We start from the raw sequence: 23,883 nt of genomic DNA, 5'->3' as shown, positions 1-23,883 counted from the left end.
TGAAAAGTGCGTACGACTCCTTTGTTTGCAGTCATTGTCCTGTGCAATGGTTTTGGGTACTAAAAGTGAAATTTAGATGCTTTAAAAATAATGACATGAATATTTTTCATCAACTGACTGCATACAAAATACACCAAAATCGGTATTTAGTCCAAGTCCTCCTTGGAACACTGTTTTTTCTTTTGAAGGTATTTGGCGGGTAGAGGGTTCTAACATCTAACATAGAGAACGTGGTACAGTTGTTCTGTGGATTCAGGCTGTCATTGTCTCCTGTCTCTACAGGTAAATACAGACTGACTCCAAGATGTGGAGATCAGAAATCTGTTAGGGACCAGCCATCTGTTGCAGGACTTAATGTTCTTTGAGCTGCTGAGGATAGTTGTTTAACTCCTCAGTGATGGTTATCACTGATGCACAAGAATCAAAACATGTAAAGTGACTTGAATTTTTGCAAATAAAGGCCACATTTGTGGCCTTTGGCTTAAATTTTTTTAAAAATTAAAAAAGTTTGAATCTTTCTTTGAGATATCCAGGCAACGGGATTAAGGGTTTTCATCTCATAGTCTTAACTACTGCAATATCGATTGATTCAGACCTGGCTACAGTTACCATAGTGGTGACCATTAACTGTGAAGCAAATACCAATATCACAACCATCAGAATGGCAAAAACTACAAAATATGACCCCTGCAGGTTGCGAAAACAACTAATCTTCCTCCAAGATGCAGTAAACGCGATTAATTGTGGCAAAGAGTAATTGTTAAACCCCAGAGTTCTGTAATTACACGCCACAAAGCCTTTAAACGATGCGGTCTAAGTTTCTTTTGCCTCCCAAGTGATGAATCGCCACCTGGCCTGTTTCCAATCTGCTTGTTTTGAAAAACGAATCAACTTCTTTTCTGCTGCCAGTAAAAATGTTTGAGTCAGTCCTGGGATTTGAACACATGAATCAGTGTGGCTTTGCTGTTTCTTTAGTCATATCGCATTCTTGTACTCAGCCATACTTCAGCACAATTTCACACACTCATGGCTGGCAGTATTTGTATCTCCTCTGCAGATAATTGGCATCTTTTTTTAATTTTATTTATTTTTTTTGTACAGCCCTGTTCACCCCATCTTCCCTGAAGCACCCCGGTAGTTTTTTATAGATACATGAGATGACTGTTTTTATTATCAAACCAAACCTCCCCCTCTGAATTTCAATCTCAGTGGGGTTGCTCCGGCGTAATTTAATTTACCCTCTGCCCTTTTATGTATATGCGGAGGGCTGTTGTGTTTGTGGGCAGAGCTTTAATTGGAAATGCAAACTTGGCACGACTTAATTAATTCACAGGGTGTTTAATTGCTGTATGGTTTATACAGTGTGTTTACGCATGCTGGAAGAGCGAACAGGTACTGGCTGCCTCTCATTTGCAAATATTTGATCACCTGGGGTGAAATCTAGGATATTTTTTTTGACTGTTGGCTTCATCAGCATCTATCAGAACTAATCAAAAATGTGAAATCTGCTCTCGTCTTCACTGAAGCAGCAACTGAATCAGATTATCTGCAGAATTAAACTCTGAAATCTCATTAATGAGCTGATTTATATGGATGTTTGTGCTGCAGGACTTTAAGTTCACATATACCTTTTTCATGTTTACATATATTTGATGCATTTTATATGATGTTTAGAAATGTTTTCCTGACATCTAATGTTGCATGAGTATTTGTCAAAGAATAATGTAAGCAAATGTGTAGGTTGAGCTGACCTTGTTCAGGTTTTGCAGCTATATTTCATCCCTTTTCCTTTTCTAGTGAATATGTTGCATTACTTTAGTTACTTATATTTCTGACTAAATCACTATGCAACATTTTGCATCTCCATGCCTGATTTGGTGAGAAAAATCAATTAGATTGCTTTACATCGCCAAAGAAAAGAGGAGACATTGCAGTGATAAATGAATCCCAACAAAATACAACAACAAAAGTGCCTTTTAACAGGTCGATAAATCTTCAGCACATTCGGCACACAGCCAAGACAAATAAACAACAAGTTGTTTCAGCTCAGTGTTGTCGAAATGCAGTGAAGACATGATGGACTGACCTGACAATATGAATGCAAACGTACAATATTATAGTAGGGAGAGTGTCTCCAACCGTGATAAATGCAGGTACAGTGTGATAATAATATAATCCATGTCATTTGCATTGTTCAGGGATGGATGTCTGTCTGTTAACCAACTGCGCTGTCAATCAGTCCTTTATGTAGCTACCTCCTGACATATGTCATATTTATTGGGAAAATGTAGCAACTGGTATTTCAAAGGTGTGATGGTGCATCCAGAGAAAGTTGGGACAAATGGTCTCGACCAGGATTTCACTTCCTATAATTTTCTCTCTGAAACAAAGCTAGAAAATCTTCACTTAGATCTGCTGCTTTCATTTAAAGTTCAAACAGATTGACTTTGGTGCAAGATATCAAAGTGCTCTTTAGTGTCCAGAAAATTAGGTCCAGTATCTGCTTCATGACAAGATCCCTGCTGAAGTAAAGAAATCTAGATTAGAATGTAATGAATTATGACTTGTGTGTTTGGAGCTTGATGAACCTCAGTATTACCGTTTTTTTTTTCTTTTCCAAACCTTCAGCTCAAACTGCATAATGTTTTTATATAGCTTCAGTTTTTTCCATTTTGCTACTGATGTCTTTCCCTCTACACTCCATACACATGCCGTTGCACCAGACCTGCATAATGTATTGTATTGTCTGCATGGTAAAGAAAGCTCTTTACTGTATTAGAATAGCTGACATTTTAAGTGTCAGACCAACTTTGTATCCTTGACTTCTGTTGTAGAGTTTAGATTAATCATTTTAAATGTTTGTTTTCAGTCTGAATGAAACTAAACACAGAAATCAGTTGTCTGGAAACATTTAGTTCATGATATTAGGGATCATCACCTGGGGATATTGGTTAGCTAAATATATATTATTTATCTGCACATGTACGAATGATTTTCACTTAGAGATCGAGGCCAAAAAACAGAAGATGTACTAAAAAACAACGCACACAGGAAATTAGTGATGGTCCTGTGCTTGCTGCAGAAAACTTTAGAAAGCAGACTTGGAAAATCTTCATGTGTCAGTGGATGAGTGTAATCTTAGCAATGGAACTGCAACTAATGAATGTACAGTTTTGTACACTCTGGAGATGGTGTTTTACCTCCTGAAAATCAATTAGATAAAATGACTAAGTGTGGCCAAACTGAGCACAGCTTTTTATGCAGTGAGTAAAAGTTAATACAGATAGAAAAATCATGAAGTGTTCAAATTCAGTTTACTTTCAGTTAGATTAAAATGAATGTTGTGCAGGTAGTTCATGGTGATTAACCGCTAAATGCAGCTTCTCCAGATCTCTAAAAGGGAGGCAAACAGTGCAAAGTTAGCTCGGCACTTAGATCCACGATAATCATAATAATAGGAAACACAGCAGGCTGAAATAAGAGTTTAATTCTAGCTGTTGTCTTTTTGTTGACAGTCTGCAGAGCAGCTTGGTTGGTCACAGAATTCCACTCTCAACGTTGTCCTTGCGAGGACGAGACAGTAACGCACACTGTACCATCTGCAGTCCAATCTATTCTGGCCCACAGCTTTATTACTAGATTTATTTACTCTGGCTGCTTCAGGTGCTTCTGTGAGACCTTCTCAGCCCCACAGGTGAGCCCCGGCGGTGGAGGCGATTATGACTCCATCAACTGGCCTTATTAAGTGTCAGCAGGGAGGACATGGTGGCCGCTGCAGAACGAGTGGAGGGAAACCGGACACCGATCATCCACGTGTTTCCTCTGTCCACAGTCCTGCTGTACAAGCGGCATGGCTGAAAGGTTCGGTTCACCTTGCCTCACTAATGGGAGTCATTTCAGACAGTGGCGATGAACACAAGTCAGTACAAGATAAGACATGAATGTATTAAAGCAGTGCCATGGGTTTGTTTACCGACTGTTGGCAACTGTGTAAGTACCCAAAAGAAAGAGCAAAAAGAGGCAATCTTCCCTTATCTCCCAACTCCCTTTGTCACTTTCCAGCATCATTCACATTTAATATTTACCTGCCTGAGGTTTTTAGCACATTTGGAACTCATTACCAGCCAGGTGCAGTCTCATCTTGTAATGACAGATGGCTTTCTTTTAATTCCAGACAGATGCTTCCCTTTTTTTTTAATGGCCTCTTTTTTTTTTTTTCCTCCCTCATGCCTCGCCGCTGTGAGGTTCATTAGCACAAACAGGGCTTAGTAGAAGTCTTGGGGAGAGATTAGGGTCACATAGTATTTTAGGGATGGTAGCCAAGCCCTGACTGAGCTGCTCTGACAGCCTGATCATCATGCAGGACAGAGTTAGTTTTCTGTCTGAGCTGATAGGAGAGAAACTTCTGGAAAATTTAACTGTCTGAGCCGCTACTTCCAAAACAAAACAGCGCTTTTAGAACAGAAGGGAAAAGACTGTTTCTGGTTCCGTCCGTCCTCTTCCACTGTGGAGGAAATGCAAATGTTAAGGCTAACGAAGACCTGAGGTTGTGTCAGTATTCTCTAATGAGAAATTATTCCCAACAGGGCCAGATCTGTCATCAGGGGTTTCCTGCATGCACACCGAGTGGTCCCATATTCAAGAGGATTGCTGAATGAGCAAAAGGGGATTAAAACATTCTGGGAAAGTCTTGGTACTAACTAATGTGGGTTTAATTTAACAGCACAGAGCACCATTTGTGAAGAGAACAGAACGTCCACTTCTGGCTTTTTCAAAGCTTTTAACCGCATCTCACCATTTTTACACTGATGGCAGATGTCACATGTGACCAAATGATGTTATCATGCAAGGTCAACTTCCATGCTCATGGAAAAAAGGTAAAATGTCATTTTGGACTCATTAACTGTCACATGTTGTGTTTTTACAGCCTGGAGAGCAAACACTTAGAGGCACAACAACATTTATTCCACTTAACCTTATGGAAATTCAGAATGATTTTTTCAGAGATGTTCTTGAGCTCACAATGAAGCCACTCAACTATTTTATGAATTGCTAGTAAAATGTGAACTCCAGTCAGAAACTACTAAGATGTTACAGGTTTTCTAATGGCAATTTCAGACCTCACAATATTCTTGTCCAATAAAATGGGCAATTTACAGAGTCATAAATTCTTGCCTTGATTGGCTGGGAGACATGACAGACTACATGTTGGTCACCGTCCATTAGATTTGGCATCTTTTAACACCTACATGATGTCATCAGTCAGTACAACACATTGTACTGGACTATTGTAGTGAAGCTCTCTCTGTGCTAGCTGGTCTTTGTTCCAAACTGCATGTATAGTACTGAGTTCTGGGTAGTAACCGAAATAACTGGATTTTGGATACAAGCACCTGAAATGGGTTTCCTTCCACAGGTGGCTAGAAATAGGGTGAGGAGCTTGGACTTCTGGAGGGAGTTCAGTGTAGACTTGTCAACATTATGTACAGGCTGTGGAGGTTGTTACACCGCACAAGACAAGTTTAAAAAGTTGTTTTGTCCAAAGGTGTCCCAGATGAGACATCAGTTGTCCTCAGTTGTGGACCTGTTTACCTTTAATCAACAGTCATCTTGAGTGATGCTGACAAAAGCTGACAGTATAGTACAAATAGAAACGTGAATGTACCCAAGACCCATTGAGGATACAGAGATCTGATCTCTCAGACCACATTCAGAGGTGGTCTGGGTAAATATGGTCACATTCTGTTAGCAGAGGGTACACGAATATGTTCTGAGCCACAATGAAGAACCACCTACTCAACTCATGTGATCTGTGTAAAAGGAAGTACGTAGTCATTCCTCATTCTGATGACAGAAGATTCCTAAAGCCTTTAGAGATATACTATGAATATTGGAGAAAACATGATGAAAATTTGAGATTTATGTTTGTTCTATAAATGTATTTGGGTAAGGTCATAGTTACCCCAGTTGCTCAACACACATCTGATGTTTCAGTCTGCCTCTGTTTATCTGGCGTCTCATGCTTCACCATCATTTACTCTGTTTTAACTGCACTTTGTCACATTTTATTAATACCTTTCCACCTCAGCCAAGTGTAAAAACCTCAGATTTTTTTTAAAACATTAAAACCAATTCAAGGAAACCAATTCACAGATGCAGACCTGAGGAAGCCGCAGATAACCTCCTGATGCACCAGTTAGTAATGAGCTTATTGGCTGTCATTGTCAGTAAAGATAAACTTAACCATAAAAGTAAGGGGCACTATGAAGTGAAATAATTTGTTCATAGAAATTATCCACCATGCTCCAGCTTCTTCTTATTCTGTCCTGTCAATTCTCTCTTCTGGTCGGACGTATTGACAGAAACTCTGAAGCTGTGGTTGAATATTCTCCACGTGTCGCGTCTGGGATGAATGTCAGTCCATGATTTATAACCGTTTCACTTAATGTGCAGATGAACACTAACATTATGTTTACATTCAGGAGGCGAACACGTCCGTCTTTGACCCAATCAGCTCAGCAGTCATTCATCACTCATCACTTTCTGTTGCAGCTGACACTGATATCAAACTACAGATACGTTCATTTAACATGTTACTTACTTATTAGTGCTTGTTTATTTTTTATACAAACTAATGTCTGTCCACCTAGAACTAGACTTTGTTTGATATCTGAGTGTTTCAGGGTCACATGATGGTCTAAATGCTGCTTTAGAGGCTTTTCCAGCCTCAGGGGAACACTAATCTCTGCATCCTTGCACTTTTTTGGCAGGACCTCTGCCGGATGGAGAGGCATGTAAATACTTTCACTTTAGCTGCAGTATCAGCTTCCAAAGCCCCATATTGGTTGAATCCTAATCCACTCTGCAGCTCCAGGAATCATTTGAGTTTAGATGCTGAATGAGAAAAACAAATGTCCAATAAAAATGTACAAAAGCCTGCCAACAGCTTCAGAGAAATATATGCAGCTTATTCTACTTCCTCGTGCTAATATGTACGTGAGGATAAACATTGTCTTGGGCAGATTGGAGTTTTGACTTTTAAGGAGATAGGAGAGGGAAAACGAGCTTGTCATTTCATGATTCTCAATCTCTGCAGGGCTGACAGGCTGCAGGATGGCATCTTGTGCAGCTCAGCTCTCTATTACAACTATTGGGTCAACAAGCATCTGACTGCTGTCTGCTGTCAGCTCTCGCTTCACTGAGAAACCTTTTTACTGGAACTAGACACTCTTGACACACACCTGTCTGGTTAACAGACTCAGACCATGACACGCAACGTACAGCGAAGTCTCACGGCCCTCTGTCACTCATAGCCGCTCACACATGACTTCATCCAGTAGCCTTCTGAAGCTCAACATGGATCTCCAGTGCAGCAGGTGAATGTAGATGGAGGCCACCTCACAACCTCCAGAACTTACAGAATCTGCGGCTAATTTTTACCACAGGACACCTTCGGAAGTCTGTTCATGCACTGATGGATCAGAGTATTTTGCCAGCATGATGAAGAGCTACACCATATTAGCAGGTGGTTTTAATGTTGTGGCTGATCAGTGTGTAATGTAATGTAACAGCTGCAAAAACTGTGTGAATAAAACTGTGTAGTCAAAATTGATAATGTCATGCAAGCGATGGATAGAATGAAGATCATCATATTAGGACTATCACAACAGGACAGGACATTTCCTTGAAGACTTGACTAGATCGTTTTTTGCGAGCCTTCTGAAGAAGCCAAAAGCAAGCGAGCGCAAAGATCATAGAACGATAAGTCTCAAAGCCCACACAATGAAGCTCCTACTGAAAATCATTGAGAAATGCATCCACACAAAGCTGGATACAGAAATGGCTGATATGCAATTTGGATACAGGAAAGGTTTGGGGACTTGGGAACGCATATTCACCCTATGAACCATATGTGAAAGAATGGTACAAATGCAACAGGATCTGTACCTGTGCTTCATCGAATATGAATGGCAGTTGATGAAATTCATCACCACAAACTGATTGCTCTCTTAAAGAAACATCATATTGGCAAGAACAATCTGCAAATGAAGATGACAAAGAAAGTGTTACTAAGCAAGACACCAGTGACAAAGTTACCATCAGGAGTGGAAACCAAAATCACCAAAATAGTGAAATTGGTGATTGGACAAGATGAGATGGAAGAAGTAGAACATTTTTTTCTGTCCGGGTAGCGATATCACCAAGGGTGGGAGACACAAGAAAAAAGTCAAGAAGTGCTTCTGTATGGAGTGGAACCTTGGACATTGATCAAAGAACTGACAAAAAGACTAGAAGCATCTGAGATGTGGTGCTGGAGAAGAATGTCGCACATCAGTTAGACAAGACAGATCAGCAATGCAAAGGTTTTGGGAGAAATGCAGGTTAATGTATACCATCAAGTCAAGCAAGATCACATATTATGGTCACATCTTGAGAAACAATGTTGTGTGCACTTATTGAATGCAGCATTAAGGGAAAGAAAGCAAGGGCTAAGCAGAGGAAGATGTTTGCAGATGATCTGCACAAATGGACAGCAATTAAGAGAAAGAGTTCAATCATTAGAAAACTGAGAAACAGAGAGAAGCTCTACAACAGTGAACATGACCTACATCTGTTTTGAGGAGATGTAACTAATCTGAACCTGAACCTTATGTCTGTAGTTTTGTTACAAAATGTGATGAAAAAAGTCAACAACAACATAATAATACTACAAATGATGATGATGATAATAATAACAATAATACATTTATTGAAAATAAAAAATAGGAATGCTAAAAATACTAATACTGCTATTAATACTCATAATAATAATAATAATAATAATAATAACTTTATTTGTATAGCATCGTTCAAAACACACAGTTACAAAGTGCTTTACAGTAAAAACAAATAAGAAAAAGCAAGCACATACAACATAAGAGTGTTTTACACAAAACAAACTTAACCGAAATGTATTGTACAGCTTGTACATATTAGACCAACAGTACCTCCAGAAATTGCTTCCAATGGACAATTTGGATACTTTAACTAATTTACTGTCCATTGTATAAACTTGCTTGTTTCAATGACTAAAGCCTTGTTGACTAAGTTAATAGTGATGAAGAAAAAACAAATGTACTCCTCCAAATGAACTCTAGCTCGCTGCTCTGCCAGGAAATTAGCACTAATGAGTCCATCCAACTCTAAAACAATGAAGGCACAAGTAGGGAGAGGAACCTCTTCATTTTGGAGCTAATTTCTTTCTGGAAATTGTCTTTGAAATTTCTCTTTTAAACCCCCATTACTGGACACACATCCACAATTTTCATTAGAGTAAGTTTGTTTTTTACATTACTGCACTTAATCCTGAATTTTTGTCCATTTATGGCCCATTAACAGTCACGGTAAACCTAAATTTTGAAATATTACATTTTTTTTCACCATACTGATGGGTCAAACATGTTAGGAAACAATTCTTTTTGCTCAGGTTTGGCCTCCACCAGCTGGTTTCTAACTGAATCTTTCTGCTGTTTGCTGCTGAGCAGCTAGTGGATTTATTAGAGAGGATCATAAAGACAAAACAAGCTCCATGTATTTAACTTGAGCAGGAAGAACTACTGTAAGTCTGTGCAGCAAGTTGTAAAGCGTTTGTAATGAGCCTATTCAACCTGCAATTATCCATAATAGCCTTTACTGTGCAGGTCCACAGGAATCTTTTATTTTGTGTTAACTGCAGCAGAAAGACAAGTAAAGAAGAACAGATAAAAGTAAAATAAAAACAATGAATAATGAGCATATCTAAAGGGTTAAATAAAGTGTCCAAAGTATGTACACTACTGTTCAATGGTTTGGAGTCACTGAGAAATGTCCTTAATTTTGAAAAAAAATGCATTTTTTCAATGAAGATAACATTAAATGAATCAGAAATACAGTCTAGACTTTATTAATGTAGTAAATGACTATTCTAGCTGGAAACAGCTGATTTTTAATGGAATATCTCCATAGGGGTACAGAGGAACATTTCCAGCAACCATCACTCCTGTGTTCTAATGCTACATTGTGTTAGCTAATGGTGCTGAAAGGCTAATTGATGATTAGAAAACCCTTGTGCAACTATGTTAGCACATAAAAGTGTGAGATTTCATGGAAAACATGAAATTGTCTGGGTGACCCCAAACCTTTGAACGGTCGTATATATAAATGAAATTGTAAAGTGTGTAGATACAGTATAAAAAAATGCCTTTAGTCGAGGGTATATGTAGGTAAATCAGCGTGGAAGGAAAGGCGGAGAGGCGGTGGATTGTACAAAGGAGCTCCTGAATGGCTCCGTCTTGCTGGATGAGCATTTGGATGTTCTGTCACAGGTCATCGTAGAGGGGAAGGTATGTAGTGGTGGTTCTGATTTAATCCCTGATCCTCCTCTTCACTGCTGCATCCACACTGTCCACTTTTAGCCCAGTGGCACAGCTGACCGTCATAACTTACAGGTTAAGTCTGTTGATATCTCCAGCCTGGATGCTGTCTCCACAGCACATTGCAGAATAGAGTAGTGTGCAGGAGTAGTTTGCCCACTGAAGCTCTGATAATTGTAGCTTCTTGGCGTAACAGATGTGAAATCCAAAGCTCTGCTAGTGCCCTGCAGAACTTGCAGCAGTCATCACACCTAAATCACTGGATGGAACAAGAGATTTAGTCATTTTGTTTTAATGGTGGCTCAAGAGGAAAGGTCACAGTCGCAGAAGCAAGTTTGAAGCAAACTTTTAAAATGTCACAAAAAATTGAATACGAAAATTCAGTTTGGGCTTGTTCCCATTAGCTGCTTTAGAATGAATTAATTAGGTTGCATAGTGAAGAGGGTATAGGTTACATTACTCATGGCTCTACTAAGCAGAGTAGAAGACGCAAACCAGAAACAACCTCGAGAAAAATTGAAAAAGAAGAAAAAACTAAACTGTGGAGCTCGGCAAAAGAAAAATAGAAGTTGTAATTCTTCTTTAATGTCAGCTGGTTTTGGACATGTTTCATGGTGTCTGGAGGCCAAAACAATGAAAGAAGAAAGAAGTTAAATGTTAGATTCACCAGAACTTATAAGACAGTCTTTCTATCTCCTATCAAATGCATTAAGTCTTTTTGGCTGAAGTCAAAGATCAATTCAGGAAACCAAACACTTTTTTGCAAAACTGTTCCTGGTTTCATCAACTTTTTCTAATGTGATACTTCAATATGCATATAAAATAGGTTGATGGAAACAAGGCCTGGCCAGCTCAGACATTAAAATGAAAAAGGTGGATTATGATATGGATTATGGGACATTTTGGCCTGATGGTGATGCTCAAGGAAAGGTCAGAGGTCACCATAAACCCTGGAAATCACACTCTAGGGACCACAGTTTTAGTTTGTTGTTTGCAATAAATCTTCATCTGCACCAAAGTGATATACAGAATACACAATCAGAAATGAGCTACTTCAAGTAAAATTGTAATTTGCCTTGTTTTGATTTGCAACCAATGACTGTGAGATAAATGAAAACAGAGCCCAGTTACAGCAGTTCAGTAAGTCCAGTTTAAGTAAACAGACCTGGTGGGGATCTCTCTGGTAGTCTTTCTCTCTGTGGGCCCAGCAGCCTTCACCTCCTCACTGTGGACTGTTTGCAGAGCTTCTGTGTTGATGCTGCTGCTGACTGCCGGTGTTTACGCAGAAATCACAGGAGCCTCAGCGGTTAGAGGATCGACGAAAGCAAACACTGGGAGACAGAACTGCCGTAAGCGGATCTGCTGCTGGTATTTTCTCTCCGTGTCACGTTGTCAGGGGGATCGTCCTCCAGACAAATGCAAACAGTCAGCTGCACAGCCCACTTTGTGACAGGAATTCTGTTTCCTCAAGGATCTCCTCACCTGTGCTGTGTTGTTTTTGGTAATTTTTTAACCTTTAAGCGTTCCTTTTTTGAGCTTTGCAACAGGGTTGTCCCCTCTGCGGCTCCCATTTTAGAGAGCCCAAAAGTTTAATTTAATGTGCTATGATGTTGTCATGTTCATTGTAGTATGTTTGAATGTTAACTTACATAACAGTAGAGCTTAATACAGCTTAAGGACAAGTGTTTCATATGCTCTACAACTGTCCATTTGATGAAAAAGGTTTACAGATACACTTACAGAGCATTTAACACAAGTCTTTGGTTCTTTATACTCCAATTGCATTCATCTCCATAGGAAGAAATTCAAGTGACATAAATATCGAATTTTCCATGTGTTGTAGTTATGTTACAGCATGAGGCACGGTGCATTTAATCTAAATAGCACCACTGAGACAGAAAACAATTCAAAATGCTTCACAGAGGCAAAGGATCACACAAAAAAAATATTAGAATTACATTTAAAAATAAGTAGAAACAGAAGCAACTAGAACAGCACACAGAGAGTGCAGTACTCCGCCAAGACTTCATTCCCTCATATGGCATTGTCAGAAATGCAGCATTTTTATTTTATTTTTTTTAAAGAAATGCAACATCATAGTTATTAGTTACTGATGATTAGAAATCATGGCAACATAGAATGTGGCCATTTAATCTAGATGTACCCACAAGCAAAATGCTGTTGTGTTATGCATGTGTATGTTATGTACGGATACTGAATCACGTGACCTCAGTATGTAGCAGGTAGTTGGCATTGATGGGACTCAGAAACACCCCCACAATTTAATCAATTGTTCCTTGTATCATTTCTGATGGGTGAGTCCCAATAAGTCGTTAGTGGTTGATTTGTAGTACAACTGCATTCACGTGATCGTCAGCAGGCAGCTGACGTAGTGTTCATTTGTTGTCATAGTTACAGTGATGCCGTGCTGCTATCTTGCAATGATACAGAAATCTTGAACAAATCTGTGGATCCAGTTGCTCCTTGTGTCGTTTCTGACCTTCCCTGTAAATTTCATCAAAATCCGTTTTGAGTAATGTTGCTAACAGACAGACAGACAGACAGACAGACAGACTAACATACGCCGATCGTCACATAACTCCGCCGTGTTCCTTGGTGGAGTAAAAAACAAGCAAATAAATAGCTAACTGCAGGAGCAGAAGGGCAAAAGCTTGCTTGATCTTGATTTTCAGCATGAATATAGACCACGAAAGTGGGCCCTCAAAATCCGTCTGATTTTTGGGTTTTAAGCAGGAGGTGTCAGAAAAGTTACCACAGGGATAACTGGCTTGTGGCGGCCAAGCGTTCATTGCGAATGTTCATTCCTATCATTGTGAAGCAGAATTCACCAAGCGTTGGATTGTTCACCCACTAATAGAGAATGTGAGCTGGGTTTAGACCGTCATGAGACAGGTTAGTTTTACCCTACTGATAATGTGTTGTTGTAATAGTAATTTGCAACTATAAACTACAGTTATAGCTGATACTAAGGAAGCTTGTTTCACAGGTGGAGAGAAGAGGAACGAAAAGCTGCTTCACCTTGCTTGGTTTTAATCCTGTGAACACTGAGGAAGATCTGAGGAGTCTGGATGCTTCATAAAAGTTTGAGATATCTGAAGATAAATAAGTCCCTAAAAGATTAAAGCCAACTATGAATTGATCGTGCTAAAAAGTAAAATATTGCAGATATGCAAAAAGAAAGTGACGCTTGATTCTAAATCCTCGTGGAACTTTTCCTTATAGATAAATTTAACTTTTTCCCAGCTGCTGAATCATTTTGCCCTGCGGTCCTGGACTTCACTGATGTCTTCCTCTGCCAGGTGCAATTTACTTTTGTATCTACTTTTCACTGATTTCTCTATAGAGTTTTAGTGGGGTTTGGTCTAAGCATCATCTCAGGGGGTTTTCCCCACAAATCAGACAAAAATACCATTTATGGGTCAAAGCAACAGACAGCAATGATGCTATGGAAATCTGTGCTTCAGAAAGGTCAGATTAAAAGGCACAACATATTGGCTTATTTGTAGCCTGGGGACAAATATCTGGATCACACCTAACCTTCACAACTTATTAATATGTTTAGACTTCATCTTCATCACCTTGACTCTTTCAGACCTCTGAGGGCGATGTGGTCAGAGAATCATTGAAACCTCATGAAATCTTGCAGCTCAAACCTTGACTTGACTTGGATTGTCTCCAAAAAAACCAACTCCATCACCATAAAACATCCCTCTAGCTGCATTCCGGCTGTGGTTTGTGTCTTGGCTACATCATAACACAATCCTTGTTGCACAGTTTGTAAGGATAAAGGCAACATTATCGTAGCGTATCAGTGAGATGAGGTGGAGGTGTTGTCGTGCCAGACAGGCTGCGAGTCTAATCTGAGGGATAAGACTCTGTTTCATCCCTCAAAGCTGTCTGAAGCCTCCTCATCCATCAGCAGTGGTGCTGTGATGTGTGCCAGCCTCACACAATTACATCTCAGTATGTCACATGTGCAAGGAGGCTGCTGCTTGTTGTACACACCTCCAAAAATATCCTGAGGAACTAAGATTTTAACTGTGTTCTCTGATATGCTTTTAACTCTGTGAGGCCTGAGGTTAATTTACAAGAATCAGAGAACAAAACACTTTGATTATATAACATTAAACCTCCTCAAACTGATCATGTTAACCTGAATTGTGCATTGAATCAATAGCTTTACATAAATGCACAGCTAATTTTAACCATCCGTAACCTTCAATATCTACTCTTACATTCATTATTGGATAGTTTGACTCTCACACAGGTGTCATTTGTAGCATTAATTGATGCTGCGGTTCCACTTCCTGTTCTTGTGCTCAGCTATCTCACTGCAGGTTCATTAATGGCATCAATGACAAGCCAAATGTCTGGATGAAATAAGCTAAATAACTAGTCACCCTTCTCTTGTGGTATTCTCAATCTCACAACTGGAATTATCTGAGAGCTCCGAGTTCACAAGTTGTGACATGTTTGCTGATGTTTTCAAAAATGGTGGAGTACATGAATGTTTATTTTTCAGCTCATGGTAAGTTAAGTTTTTTTCCTAATCCATACAGTGTCTGAGGAAATGATTGATATTCCCAACATCCTCATCTTTTCATAGTGCCTTTGCATTCCCTGTGTTAGCCGCCTGTCGCCTCACTAAACTGTTAGCCATGGTGGCTTGTAGAGGCTGATGTCTCACAGCAGAGCTCTCAGGACTGCTGATAATGCCACTTGAACTTGTGCACCTGAATTCCCATGTTGTAATCACAAGCTCACGAGTTCCATTTGAGGGCAGCAAAAGCCTTGAAGGATTATTTAAGGTGTCTGTCCTCTAATCAAACCATACACCGTGCAGTATACAAAGATGGATGTGTGTGAGGCCAAAGGGTTGTAATGAGATTTCTTGTTTTATCAGATCTCTTCAGCACAGATGGAGACTGCAAATTTGATATGACCACTAGAGAGGTGTGAACATATCCAATCAAAAGTTTTTAAGGTGCAAGACAGCAAAAAGGTCTACAATAAGTAACTAAACTCTCTTTTAGAGAATTCTATTTAAAATGTCTATAAGACAAAGATCATCTACGTCAAAACTGTGTTTTTAAGAATAATTAAGTTAGTTGTTATTACAAAAAATGTGTAGACCTTTCAATGACCTGCAGCATGACCGATAGAGCCAAAACAGAGATATTAATGGGAAATAGACAAAGTTTAGATGAACCAGAATGATCTTTAAAGGGGATGTTTGTCAGATTGGATTTAGAATTGGGATATCAACTTGAAATGTCAACACATTTGTGCGCTTACTATTTAATGTGCTCACATTACTGATGCTTACTCAAAAATGTCAGCAAATAGAGAAGAAAATGCTGATTTTTTGAGAGTGAGGATCATGATGATGACAGTAAAGCGAGAAACTTCTCAAAAATGAAAACATTTATTATTCCGTTTCTAAAGATGAACCGGCAGTAACATTCACCTTGTGGTAATTTGAAAATGAATTAAAAGGCTGCACATTGCATAGTATGTAGTTGTTTTTGTACATCAGCTGCAGAATCGGCAAACAGAGACAATCTGAATAGAATATCCTGCTTGCTCTCATTAAACAGTATAAACTGGGGAAACCTTGCCTCTTATACAGCCTCCATCTTTGAAGTCCAGACATGGCATAAGATTACAAAACCCCTGATGTTTTACACTGGGGCTAATTACTGAAGTGTTTATTTATACACGTTACTCAGTGTAGTTTCATTGTGTTTGTCTTGTCTGCCTGAAGGTCTGTGACACAAAGTGTGTGCGGAGTTGAATTCTACTGTGCATATAGTCTTTTATTTTTTTTTGACTTACATGAAATTTCCTTTTGCAATTAATTACTTTTATGGAGTTAGAATGTGCACTTTTGGAAGGCGCAATGCTCAAAGCGAGTCCTTTATAAAAATCTATGGGAAAAATATGCCCTTTAAAAGCTTCGGTTTTGAAGAATTCTCTGTCCGCTGAGGGCTGTGTCTTGAATATAAAGGCAGTGATGTACTGGATGTGCATGGGTTTGATCTGGTACTTCATAGTGGTTAAGAAATTTGTCTCGGTATTCATTTAAATCCCGAATTAATCATGATGCAGTTAATGCTCCTGTGATGTTAATAATTACTGTTAACAAGGGGGATGTCAATTCTGTTAATCACCCATAAAATCCTGTGCATGTTCTGCATATCTGTGAGTCCAGGTTTGTTTCTGCCATTAACTGCAGCATGAATCAGCTTGTTAAAATTCCTATCCAGGTCCCAGTGCGTTCGCAGGGTTGAAATCAGTGCCACACCTGTGGGAAATCTGTGAGAAGGTTAACAAAGTTAATTATTTAATATTTAACTGCCCCCCTGAGGCCAGCTGAGGCGACTACTAATCATGCCTCACAATGCCTTCTTCATTATGAATGAGCCCCGAGTCGTGTGTTGTTCTGGGTGGCAGAGAGTGGGTCAGCTCAGACTGTTGACGGCATGAAATACAAAAAAATCTGCTATTCTGAGCGTAGAGCTGTGGAGAGAAGTGCGTCTTCATTCTAAGACTGAAAAGTGCTTTGAAATAATTGGACTGAGAGAACAACAATACGGCTGGAAATTTAAATGTTCAACTTTCAGTCATATTGCCCACCAGTCCGCCGCTCTTCATTTTCTCTATTTATTCAAATGTATTTTTAATCCATGAATGTTTCGGTCTTCTGTGCTGTGGAAGGGTACCATGAAAAGACTGTACTGACTGTGTCCATCTAAATAAGTTCAGATACAATTTGTCATTTTCGACCATACGGCAATTTAAGTTCTCCCATCAATATTGTAATGAAACCGATTGAATACTCACCTGATTTCTGACATTGTCATAGTTACTGGCAATGTTAGCCTTAAGCCTCGATTCAGCCTTTACTATACCTGCTTTCAGACGTGCATAGAGACAGCAGACACTATGGACGCATAGTTGTTGCTGGTATGCTATATTTCTAGTCCAGTGAAAAACACTTGGAGGATTCTCTTCCATACATGTGCAATAGATGTGCATCTACTTAGTTTTTGGAAGTGGACTCCTCTGTCTACACGTAACCCATAATATGTGTCTGCATTGCAATTCCAACAATTGACAATAGTACGCATGCTCAGCAGTGGTGTGTCTGTGCAGAATATGCACTAGTAGAAACTACTATTCAGTATAATTCAGGTTTAACAGTGGTCTTATGCTCCATTTGTATTTGTAATTTGCTTATTTATCTTCAAATTGTATTTATACTATCCACAGTTATCATTATTCTTGCACTAGTTTTACTATAAATCACCTTATATTTGCACTACCTCCTTAAATAGAAAATAGTCCATAATAGTAACAGCTCTTGCAGACTAGTAAGACTAGTACTTATCTGCTGTGTTTTCATTAGTTTTATTTCTTATTACTGCTTTATTGTTTTATTGGATTTTGCTTCAGTTCTATACGCAACTGGATGCCTAAAATTCCCTTGGGATCAGAAAAGTATTATCTCTTGATCTATTGGTCTATTGATCTATCAACTGGATAAGCAATTTATGTAATTCACAGTGAATAATACCACCATTTCAACTTCAGTAGGATGAAAAAACTATTTAAATAGGATAATATTTTTTTCTTATTTGTTATTTACAGTTTCCTGCTGCACTTTGTTTACATTTTGCTGTGTAAGTGCTATAGATACTTATATTTACACATTTGCCTCCATCCAGGCAGAAGCTTAAGTGCATTTATAGCAACTGCACAATTAAGAAATCACATAACACATTTATAAAAAAAAAATGCTATCATAGATCAAACATCACAGCAGTCATACTTTAGCTTAATTTGAAGTTAATCAACAACAGAATAAAATATCTGGTGTATCAGTAAAACTAATTATCTCATACAACTTATATTATTTTGCTATTATTTATTACACAACATAGAGATATAGAAACTGATCTTTGAGTGTATTCAATTTTTCGTCATGTTTCCAGTGTGAACTCCCATTTTTAAAGCCTACTTAGTATTACTGTATAGTGTGGTATTGGATGTTAGAAGACAGCGAACAAGCAGGTATTTTCATTCACACTGGCTAGTTTTCTGTGTTGTGTTGGGAATCATGAAGAAAAACCCTCTTACATGCACCCACTGTCTATAATATTCCAGTCTGTGCAGCTGCTTCCTCTGTAAGTTTCAGGTGGGAGGTTGCTGTGTGTTTTGAGTGACCGCCCTCTTTCCAAAGGGAGGGTCACTCCACTGAGGATTAAGTGACAAACTTGGGATTGATGCGGTCGGACAGCGGGGTGGGGAGGGGGTTGTAGAGTCACCTCCACACCGCTCATTAGGACTCGTGGTCGGAATGCAAAATGGCGAAAGTGACAGCAGCTTAAACCCTGCAGAGTGATGGCGGTGAAACGGCCGCAGTGGGACGAGTTGGACATGAGGCCGCCGTCGTCACTGCAAAAACCTCAGCGTCCCTCACTGACTCTGACTGCAGTGTCATTTACACCGGCTGTTTGTGTGGGACCTGGATTTATGACGGTCTGAACATAATGTCAGCTCATGACACATCATTGTAGATGCCAGCGTTTTATAACAGAGGTGGACCACCTCGCCTGTAGCAAAAACCACTTCTGTTGACACTCAGGGAACAAGAACAGAGACAGGAAGTTCCAGCATGTTTGATGAGTGTATATACTGATCTGGTCATCACCAAATAACATGATTATAGAATACAATGTGAGCTGTTTAACTTAGGCCTATTTTTGCAAACATCACTTTGCACAGGTCTGTATTTGTAGGACCTTATTAACCCTCCTGTTGTCTTCATTTACGGGCACCAAAAAATTTTGTTTCCTTGTCTGAAAAAAATCCAAAAATTCTGCAAAAAAATTCCCCAAATTTCTGAAAATTTGCAAAACCTTCAGGAAGAAAATTCCAATAATTCCTTAAAAGTTTCCCTTAAAAGTTTTACTTTAAAAAAAAAAAAAAATCCCCCACATTTGCTAAGAAATTTCTAGTAAATATTTTCCAAAAATGAGTAAAAATCTTCAAAAAAAATCCTAAAAATATCTAAAGTGATTACATATATATTAGTAAAACTTCTAATATTCTCTTAAGAACATTCACATAAAAATCAACCAAAATCCAGCAAAATTCGCTGGATTTTGGTTGATTTATTCTGTGAATGTTCTTAAGAAACATTTTTAACATTTATTTTTTCCACCAAAAAATGTTCAAAGATTTCCCAGAAATGTTGAAAATGTGGACATCAGAAGTTTCACTGTGAAAATATTCTATTTTTTCCAAATTTTCAAACTTTAAAACGGGTCAATTTTGACCCGCAGGACGACACAAGGGTGAATAGTGCAATGTGATGCTAGTACATTGGTTGGTCAATTTGATTCAGAAATCGGTAACTACTCACATGAAATTAATTTAAGATTATTTTAAACCCCCTGTTCTTTCATTTGTTGCCACCTTTAGGTCAAAAAGTCTCTTTGGTTAAACTCAGGTCCAGATTTCTACAGAAATACTTGGAGAAATGTGGCTAATGTGCGGTGAGGCCAACATCTCGCAGCTTATTGCCTTAAATTAAGTAAATGAGAGGCAGGCTGTTATGCATTCGAGATTAAAATGCTATATATAAATGCAAATTGTTTAAAGCCGCAGTGTGCCACTTACATATACATATAAATGAACATCTGCTACATTCAAACCAAACTAATTCACATAATGCTAATGTGCCGGATAAATCCCTCTATATGTTCCAATACTCCAGAGCTTTAATCGGTTTTCTGTTACAGCAGCAAAGACTGTGGTTGGGCCTCTAGAGTGAAAACCTAGAAAACATTCAAGAAAGGTTTCTGATTCGCCTTATTAACATGTTCATTTGACATTTTTTCTTTGTTGGAAGACGCATCAGAAGTGAAATATGAATATTAGTGTTTCTGCTTTGAGATTGCAATATTATAAAGACAGTCTTAAAAACACAGATTCAGACTATTGGGGTTTCTTGTGCAACAAACTTCAGGAATCAATAGTGTTAACTTGCAGGGTGAAACTTTTTATATCATTATTCTTCTGCACCATCAGTTACATGATCAATGAGCTGCTGTGCTCGAGCTGCAGCAAGTGGAGAGGAAGGCAGGGACATCATAGACCACAGAATAGAGAAAGTCATGTTGTAGAATCGCATTGAAACCATTTTAAGGCAGGAAGGGAGCATTTTCATGAGGAAAAAAACAATCAAATATTTAGTTATGTTATCCAGAGGTGAGTTTTTCAGGGTTTAATCGGCCACTAGAGAAGGACTAAACATTTTTACAACCACGATATATTATCTTATTTTTTATGGCACTGTATCTGTAGGAGAAATGTCCAATGCTTAATGGCCAAATTCTTCTAAAATTTAATAAGAAAACCATGTTTCCATGAGGATGAACTGAAAATTACATTATTAGTCAGTTGATTAATCAATAAATCAGCAGCTATTTTAATAAATCATTATGACTAGCAGGCTAAATCCCGAGTATTCTCATAGATTCAGTAAATCCATGACCTCGGTGTTTTCTTCTTCTTTTTTTTTTTTTTTTTTGTTTTTTCTCTCCAACAATAACATAAATGCACTGTGCCCAAAGAATAAAACTATATTTGAAAGTTCCCATTCGAACTTTACACACTGCGTGTTGTTTGTGTTCCTTTTCAGTGCTCTTGTTCACACTTAAACTTTTCTCCATGACACGTTTTTATGAAATCACTGTCAGCATTTGCCTCTGGGGCCAGTCTGGGGAAAACGGCTAAATTTGAACAAAAAATATTGAAGATTAATGTCTGACATTTGCTGAGCACATTCTTGATCTTGAGAGGATAAACCCCTTTGATTACAGTAACCTCGTGGCCATTTTTCTACTAAAAGAACCTCCCTACATACTGATCGTCTAGCACTGCAACTGTTTATTTCTCAGTCACATATTGTTGGCTGTAAGGGACCTCAGGGGGTCCTAAAACAGCTGTAAACTTTTCAACTTGTTTAGTGCATTTTAATATTGTACACATTAGATTTAATATCTTTTCAAGCCTCAGCATATTTCACCATTTTGTGCACAAACTCTCGTTCACTGTACCTAATTTTCATTCATGTCTGGACTTCTGTTTCTCCTCACTGTATGTGTTTACAGTCTCTGCTGCAATGACCCAGTTTACCCAGCAGCATCTTGCAAGTCTCATCCTCCCTCATGCTGCCCCACTCAAACATTACATCTGTGTGTGTTTTGTGTATTAAGATCTGGATTTATGCATGAGCGTGCCGGCATGCTCGACTGAGCTGAGAAGATCCCTGAGATCATGCAGCTTATCCCAGTGTCTTGCTGTTCTCAGAGCAGATTAAGATGTTCTGTACTGTATCAGTCCTACAAGTTTTGTCTTTCGCAGCAGTCCCCTAGTGACCGATCCGGTCCCCTTCCACAAATCCGTGACCTCAGGTCCTGTCTGCCTCTGCTGACAATGCAAGGACTGATTCAATCTTAAGGACAGCACTGACAAGGAGAGCCGATTTTATAGCAAATTTTATGTTTACCAGTTACCTTTCCATGTCATCAAATTTCTATCCTGTTCAGTGATTTTATTTAGCATTTAGATGTATCTACATTACAGGTTGTTTCTGTGATGTTGACCACTGTGTTCAGATTGAACTTTTTCCTCATGGTTCTTGCAGTAAAGCGTGACACATATTCAGAAAAGCCAGGTTTGTAGTAATTGAAGCTGCCTTTGATGCTGCAATAGATTTGCATGTTTGTGCTCCCAATTAAACTCCTGTTGCCTGCATTTCCTCACAGGGTCGATGTTCAATCTGTTGCTGCGTCTTTGAAATTTTACAGGAGCATCATTTGGGATTCGGGCTGCGGTTCAAATGAATTGCTGACATGCTGTACGCCCCCCATCACCACCACCTCCCCCCTGCTCTTTGGTCTGAAGCCATCTGTCCCAACCGTCTCGATCCTCTGCTGCTGCTTACACCACTGTGGCCAGGAGTGCACATGTGCAGTCGTACTGTTGTTTGTTTGCTGCAAATTACAGGGTTTCGTTAAGCCTTAGCACTTGAGTCACATTAGAAATCCCATTATATAGCTGCCTCGTACCGTATGACATGAGGCTTTAACACAGTAGGAAGAGGAGGGGGGTGCAGCTCAAGGTCATCGTCCCCTCTGTGAGCTGCTGCCATTGCTGCTGCAACATCACTCACAACGCTTCTGCTATTTCTGATTTTAAAAACAGTTCATTTTCAAGCTATAACAAGTGCTTTATATTTTAGCATTAATTGTTCTAAACGTCTAGTGTCTAGCACATATAGTGTGCAAGCTTTCTAGAATTTCTAGTTGTGTATTTCCCAGAAGAAATGCTCGATTCTTTATAGATATATTGTTATTAAAGAGCCCGAATTCTGTTTTTGTTTTTATTTCCTCCAGTGTTTTTCCAGCTCTTTTGTGCATGTAAAAGGTCTGCCAATCACTGCTCCTTGCCTGCCTGAAACACCTTGTTTCAAGTCCAGGCCTTTCACTATGTAACATATGAAACTCCTTTGCACAACACCTTCCTACCAGCTACTTTAGCTCTCAAACAAATAATGGATTCGCCAATATTTCCTCGCTAGAGCTGCTTCGGCTAGACCTACATCCTTTTGCTCTGAGGCTCTGAGGTTACAATACATAACCAGCATTACATCACTGTTGCTGGACAGCTGACCAGTCAGAGCAGATGGAAATTTTGTGGAGGGGCCTTCTAAAGAGATAGGAGCTAAAATGGAATGTTTCAGACAGACGATGAGAAAAGCTGCTGCAGCAATATAAAGCGTGAGAAAAATCACGCGTTTTTGAACATTAAAGCATGTGAACATATGCTAGTAGAACCCCAAAACAAAATTAGAAACCTGTAAATGTGCATATATGGGCTCTTTAATCTCCAGCCAAGAGGTCGGTGCAATGTGACTCAGACAGGAACAAGCGTCAAACTTGCTCTTCTGCCTGCCACAACTGGCCACTGCCAAGTTTTTCTGCAAAGCATCCAAATTAATAAGTGAAAAGGGTCGATAGGTCAGCGACAATGCCATGTACCTCCAGGAAGAGACCTTCCAACCTTGAAAAAGTTCTTATCAGATCCATGTAAGACATTATGCTCTCAAGTTGTAGAGAATGTGCGAGTGGGGCAGCTTCCTTCCAGCTTGTCCAGCCAGGAGAAAGAACAGAGCTTTACATTTATTTCCATTGAAGACTGCATTCTGGATCGCATACTTTTTCTTTTTACGTTAAGTGTGTACAGCAGCGACTCTTACAGAGTATGTACTGTTTCATGCAGTATGCGTGCATTTGAGACATACTACTTAATCATACTATTCCACCTTTAGCTTTGATTGTTGCAGTCTGTCTTCTAACTGTGCATTTTCTGAGGCTTTAACTTGTTTACTTGTATACTG

Source organism: Amphiprion ocellaris, chromosome 19 (assembly GCF_022539595.1).
Source record: "Amphiprion ocellaris isolate individual 3 ecotype Okinawa chromosome 19, ASM2253959v1, whole genome shotgun sequence".
Classification (NCBI taxonomy): domain Eukaryota; kingdom Metazoa; phylum Chordata; class Actinopteri; family Pomacentridae; genus Amphiprion; species Amphiprion ocellaris.
This window is presented reverse-complemented; position numbering follows the sequence as displayed.